The sequence below is a fragment of the Prionailurus bengalensis genome, chromosome X (assembly GCF_016509475.1).
Source record: "Prionailurus bengalensis isolate Pbe53 chromosome X, Fcat_Pben_1.1_paternal_pri, whole genome shotgun sequence".
NCBI lineage: Eukaryota > Metazoa > Chordata > Mammalia > Carnivora > Felidae > Prionailurus > Prionailurus bengalensis.
In genome coordinates, this window is record NC_057361.1 from 123,207,584 (window position 1) to 123,214,961 (window position 7,378).

Below are 7,378 nucleotides of genomic sequence, written 5' to 3' on the forward strand. Positions count from 1 at the left end.
CCCTGACCAGGACAATGTTTCTACTGTAATAGAATATAACAGGGACACTTCTCATCAGCATGATCCTTCTCCTTCCCCAGCCACACTTTTTATGAGAGCAAAGGAGGCTTGATTGCAACGGTGCATATTTCCATCAATTCCCCCACTGCTGTGAGAAATGTGAGCATGCATGAACCGCTTTCCTCTTGTGTTGACAATCCAGGAGTCCTAGGAGATGCCATTTTTCTGCCAAAGAGTAAACCCATGAGCTGCTGGGAGAAAGGAGGACCTAGCGTGGGGCTGGCTCAGAAGATGAAAGGAGCTGCAGCTTACGGTCCAGTGACAATTCAGTGATGGTGACAGTGATGGTGATGGTGATGGTCGTGCTGAGGCCACAGGGGCCTTTATCCTGGGCTGAGGGGGTTGGGTAGGACCTATGAGCCATGAGCCTTGGTGATCCATCTGGAAATATAGGCAACATGAATCTGGCCCAGATCTCTCAATGGCAGAGGTTCAAGAGCGGTTGCTGATCTCTTTTAACAAGTTCGCTCTGCAATGAATGGAGTGCTAGAAATGCAGGTGCCTCCTGAGACTTATAAAAGCCAACAAGACATGAAAAGCAAAAGGCTCTTGGTTCTTCTTCTTGGTCAGCATTGCAGTGGCTGAATCAGAATTTCCTTATTAGGTGTTTGCATTTTCTTCAATTTGTATGTTGTTGTTGTTTTTAAACAAATGAGTGCCCCCTGACACCAGGATCTGGAAATGAGGCAGCTCATTAACTATCATGATCTGAGAGGGCATTCTCTTTAATTTTTAAAAATTAATCACTAAATCTTTTGTGATGCCTTCGATACTAATTTCACAAAGCAAACCATTGCCCTTTAACAGAGCAAGGAAACCATGAGGAAGCACAAGATTTCACTGTTTGCTTCCAGGGCCCTAGGAAATGGAAGAGTGAGGTTGCTACCCACCCCCGTCCCCATTTCGTGCTTTTTTTTTTAAAGAAAAGATTAATTCTTTATGATGCCTTTAATGGAAATGAAGAGAATAAAATTAGCATTAGCATTTTATCACAAAGTTAAGACATTGAAGGAAAATGTCAAAGTGCCCATTTTAGTTAGAGCCCGAGAGAGAGACGGACAGAGACAGAGACAGAGGAGAGAGGGATGAGTCTTTGAGCCTCAGAGCCTCAACTGTTTCTGCTGTAAAATGAGGATGTTAACACAGGCGGTGGTGCTGCTTAGAGCTGACACGTGATGCCCTTACCCAGAGGCAGCCCCAATCCGTGACACTCTCTTTAAAGACCTATTTGAGGCAATAGCTGGGACATCACTGTCTAGCCAATTTCCAAGGACGTGGTATGCATTACCATGCTGAACTGGGTATGCATTATCAAGCCCTTTCAAGTCCTTTCTGGAACCAGCTAAGAAATAAACAAATGAAAACATTCTCCAGTTGATGCTTCTCCTTAACCCTACGAAGTAGATAATATGATTGTTCCCACTTATGGACAAGGAAACTAAGGCTGCAAGTGAAGTCATTCGCCCAAGATTGTACCATTAATAACTAGGAAAGTGGTGGTCCACCCCAGGACTATAGGTGACAGACTTCGTGTTCTTTTCTATAAACCACTTTCCCTGGAATTGGTATGACTGAAATTGCTCAATGGCATCATTAAATCATAGAAATATCACAACCACCCGTTTCTTTTCACAAATGAGAACCCTGAAGTTCAAATCGGGTAAGTGGTTTGACCTAGGTCACACAGAGAATGATTGGCAGAGATGGAAGGAGAACAAAAGTTGGCAGGCCCAGGAGGGGCCCTCCCTAGGAAACCATCCCTCCTCCCCAAGACCACTGCTCAGAAGAGGGAGTGGAAGGAAGGAGCCGCTGAGACTTCTGTGCCCTGACCTTGGGGCTGGCCCTCTTCTGGCAAGGGCTCTTGACCTGGGAACCGAGAACCTGGATTGGACAAAACCTACACTGTTAACCTCACCAGCTTCTAAGTAGAATGTAGAATTGCCCCCGAGTAATGTCACTAAGACATTTTATAACTGTGTCTCAATATTCTTGGTTACTTCCGTAGTGTCACATACTTTACGCTTTTAAAGGCTTTTCTAATGTGGGCCTGTAGGCTTCAGTAGACCACCAAGGGGACCAGGGCACGATCCAGGTTCAGACCTCCTGCCCCATCATTAAAGAGCATTCTCACGCCAGGCAAGGCTAATGTCTGAGGGTGAACGGTTCAACACAAACTCACCACCACAGCAGCACAACTCAGAGCTATTCTGAAATAGCAAGCCTCTCCGGGGCTCAGCTGTGGCTCAGCAGTGCTTCGGGGAGCAGGAATTACATCATGAGTCAACAGAAAACCTCAGCCAAGAGTCCATTCCCTTCTTAGTAACCCCACAAACTGTTTGCTACCTGATCTCCTGGGCTGTGGTCATCGGCCCATCTAGACTGAGCTCTGCCCCTCAGTGGGCCAGAGCAAAGCAAGTCCTGAGTCTTCATTCCAGGAAGAGATGACTGGCCCTGGATTTGTGAAAAGAGCATGACATCAAAACAATTTGTCAAACACGCATCAAGCCACGCCCTGTAAAAGCTCTCCACCAACGTTGGGGAGGCAGGCAGCGCACCTGATTCTGGATACCTGGAGAACATTCTTCACCTGCACCATCACCCTGTCCCTTGCTGCCTCCTCCCGTCCCCTTTGTTGAGCGCGTGCCTTGGGGTGAACTTGGAACTGTGAAAAATGTGTATTCCATCTGATCTTCGCTCATGTTCCACTACTTACTTTTCATCTAAGGAATAATGCTTTGTTCCTGCATGAATTTAGCACATGGATTCTCCTGTGCGCAGCTGTACCAGGATCTGTGTTTGTGAACGCTATTTCCTCATCTGGACAGAAAACACTCTAATTTTCACATGAGAGAAATGCCCCCGGGCTTAGGATGGAGCAGCAGTCCCATGCAGTGAAGGAGTGGCCATGTGTCACCGACTGGAACAGGGCTTCCCAGTTCACATAGCACTTCACGAACATCCCCTCAATCTCCACAACCCTGTCTGGGGGGTGGTATTACCGTCACTTTAGACAGACGAGGAAATAAGGTCACGCGAGTCACCAGAGGTCACACAGGCAGCCAGAAGCAGAACCGGAGCTTAGATCTTCTCCCACCAAGCGCCTGCGCGGTGTGAAACTCTACAGCTTTGGTTTCTTTGCGCTCTGAAGGTAGTGAGAAGACAGTAGCAATCGTCCGGTCTGACCACTGGGTGACATTTTCTTCCAGATCCCCAAATGTCTAGGGTCTACAAGTGTCCCTATGTCTAGTGACATGCCCAAAGCTAGATGCAAACATCAGTTCTTCCTGCAGTGGGGTTTCAGCTTTACCCCATTCCCTTGGCCAGCTGAATACAGATCGAGCATCCTAACGAGCCAATGAAGGCTGAGAGACAAGGAGAGATCCTGCCCCAGCTACAAATCCTGTCAGAAGGCAGACAGCTGGCTTTCTGTCCTCGGACATGACTCCACCAACCGACACAGAGCGCACGTTCCTATTCCAAGACTCATGGGACACACATTCCCTGGGACCTCAGACGACAAAGTCGACTAGACAGGAGTCTAAGGATGTCCCACTTGGAAGCGCAGAGAATGAGCGGGAAAGTAATGGAGGGACACATTGTTTAAAGGTCCCCGCCAAACTGTCTGAATGTGACTGGTTCCCACGACAGTCTGGTGCTGGAGATGTGCAGACTACACCTGTAAATACTCAGCTGCTGGGACAATTACAGGACTTAGCTGACCATCTGTCATTTGGGGAAACAACTGCCTAATTGCATCCTTAACTGAGTATTTGCAGATGTGTTCGGTACATGCAAAAGAGGAGGCCACTCAGAGCCATGACCGAGGGCCTCATTATCACATTATCAAATCCTTCTACAACAACCAGAGAAGACCTGCGCGTCAGCAGCTTTCCCCTAGATGGGCCGTCTTAGTGGGACAGGGAGGAATAGGATGAGAGAGAGGAAGGGAGCAAGGCCCGTTCTTCTCCGGAGGCCCTGAGCCAGGCTTCTGGGGTGGTCTCGCCCGGGCTGCTTACTACGACAGAAGTGGCTTCAGGGCATTGGCTGGGGACGGACAGAGGGAGGGCCCTGGTTCCCCATTTCCTCAGAGCTGTCCCGAGACAATATTGGCTAAACATACGTCAAGTTTAGTCAGATCCTCCAGAGCAGCCCCGCCTTCATTAACAGCGTCTCCACTGACCCGAGCGCAGCCATTGCTGTCAATTGTTGGATCTACCCACGGAGCTGGTTGGGAACATGGGATGTTGTCAAATGATGGCAAAATGTAAGATTTGGCTCAAACAATCTCCTTTCCCCTTTTATACTCACCCAAGGAGTTACAGAAGGGATTCCCTTGCCTGTATCTCTCAATACCAGGTGAGGGAGTGGAGGTAGGGAGAAAAGAGGTCACACAGAAAGTTAGGGATCGAACCGAGACGAGAATCCAGGTCTCCTGGGACAGGGGCCAGGACACCACCTGTTTACCAACTGCTGTTTAATACGAAACGCACAGAGATGACCCCTTTGAATAAATAGCATGTGTGATGGATCCTCGAGAGAGACGAGACCGGCCACTTCCGGCCCCCTAACTCTCCCAAACCCGTCCTGAAGAGCCCTCGGCTGCACCTCAATTCTGATTAATATTTGGCAGATGGTAGTTCCCGTACCCATGTTGTCACCAAGACTTCCGAAAGTTAACGGCCCTGGAAATATGCATAAATTAATGATGGCTGTGGACGGCAGAATCTCGTGGCAGGCAAAGCCATAAAAATCGAGAACAAGCTTCCCTAGGTGTGAATATAAAACTCCTCTGGGAACATATCTGAAGGAAGAGTGTTTTTATAACGCTGAGTTAAAATCTAAATTACATTATTCAGAGCTGTGTAAGTATGAACTAATAAATAACACATAAAATAAAATAGCACTTTATAAGGAAGGCTCATCCTATATTTCAAGCATTTTCCCACTCTTAAATTCATTATTTAATATGGACACTTATAGCCACAAAATTTCTAGAGTTTATTCAATATCTTTTATGTGCTTTACAAGGTCATTAGAGAATTTATTTGCTCTTTCCCTTACAGATTGGAAGGTGGGCAGTGATATATGAGGTTTCACATTTTATTTATTCACCAAACTGTTCCAGATGTGATCCCATCATTTATCCACTGACACATCAAACCTGCTGGGCGCCCTGCACACTGACCTCCTCCCCACGTTCGCTTTCATGCTCTTAAAGTTACAGCAGGGCTCCCTTCGACGAGGAGACAAGAGAATTGCTATTTGGGGAGAGGCAGTGGCGGGAGGGAGGTGATCGAACTTCAGTAATAAAAAATTTAATTGCTCGGCTACAATTTGAAAACGATATCCAGGTGGACAACTGACCTGGCACCATTCTCCCAAAGCATTGCTTCCCTGCACACCCTCCACACCGGGCTGCGTGCCTCAGGTTTGGAATGTGCCGGATCTGAATAAACGGAATCGAGCAGGTACTAAATCATTTCCCCCCTCTCCTAGTGATTTGTCACCGTAATAAGCATTCTGAGGGTGATAGACCTTTTATTACTACACACTGTTAAGCAGGAAGGAGGCTGCAATGTATTCCTGGTGCTCTTTAGGGAAAATAATTACCCCGTGCAGACATTTTTTTAAAATATCGATTTAACAGAAAGAGTTATATTTAAACCCAAGTGCTTATTTAGTGCAACATATGAAACATTGTTATGTTTGTGTTGGTGACTCGTTCTATGACACCACGGTCCCTGAAACGTCCACCACACTTCCCCAACCACCTCCCAATGTGTTTTTTGGTGGAGGCAAAGGAGGAGGAGGGGGTTCCCATTTGAGGAGTGCCTCTCTAATTCCAGCTCTACGTGTATAAATACTGATACAGGCAGCTAATATTTGAGGAGCATTTTGTAATTTGCCAAACAATGTCATTTGCATCATCCCATTTGATCCCCACAACGTCCCTGTGAGGGATTCAGGGCTGATGTTATTAGTCCCATTTTCCAGAGGAGGAGACTGAGGCTCAGAGAGACTGATATGAGAATGCACACAAAGTATATAAAGAACTGGCACCATAGGTAGGCTTTTCAAATTTAGGAGGAGAGGAGAGGAAAGGAAAGGAGAGGAGAGGAGAGGAGAGGAGAGGAAGGGAGAGAGAGAGAGAGAGAGAGAGAGAGAGAGAGAGAGAGAGAGAAAGGAAGGGAAAGAAAGAAAGAAAGAAAGAAAGAAAGAAAGAAAGAAAGAAAAAGAAAGAAACCAGCCACACTGCATGGGACATACTTATACTAAAAATTTATCATTCTTAAATTTTTTTTTAACATTTATTTATTTTTGAGACAGAGAGAGACAGAACATGAATGGGGGGAGGGCCAGAGAGAGAGGGAGACACAGAATCTGAAGCAGGCTCCAGGCTCTGAGCTGTTAGCACAGAGCCTGATGCGGGGCTCGAACTCACGGACCATGAGATCGTGACCTGAGCGAAGTCGGCCGCCCAACCGACTGAGCCACCCAGGCGCCCCAAAATTTATCATTCTTTATTTGAAATTCAATTTAACTGGGCATCCCGTTCTTCTATGCCATAATCCTAAGCTTAGTGGGAGTCTGAAATGAGAAGTCCTAACGCCTTCTTGTCCCCCACCAGAAAAGAACAAGAAAGAGTGTGCTGTGATCAATTCAGGCAAAAAGTGAGTGATTTTAAATTCTCCCCTGCCTCCCCAGAGTCCACCTGGGACCAGAGGCAGGAGCGCTGGCACTCACTGTGACGGGATCACAGCGCACTCAGTCCAACCCCAGTGGGAAACAGTCCTTTGAGGTCCCCATGCCCGAGGGAATGCAATGATCCCAGACCACCTTTGTCTGGCATCCCCCACACTTAACCCTGAGGGCATCATCTGAATGCAACCTGATCCACAAGCCCAGTACCCGAATGGGTGGTTCTCATTCATAAATACAGAAATGTACATCAAAGCAATGCAATTAGCAGTTTCGACTTAGCACGTTGGTAAAACACAAAGCACTATTATACCCGGTGCTGACGAAGGTGAGGGAAAACAGGCCTCTCATATAGTGTCAGTGAGAGTGTAAATACATGGCATCTTTGTAGGAATCAATTTGGCACTATCTATGGCAATTTAAAACTCACATACCCTTCGACCCAGAGGTTTCACCCTGCCGGAAATTAACCTGCCCATAATACCACCTGAGCAGAGGCTTGCACCATCCAGCCCTATCCACTGACCACAAGACCTGACTAGACAAATTCAACACGGCTTTGCTCCTACCACAAATAAGAGCACCCATCATTAGCACCAGGAACTGGGCTGAGTTGTTC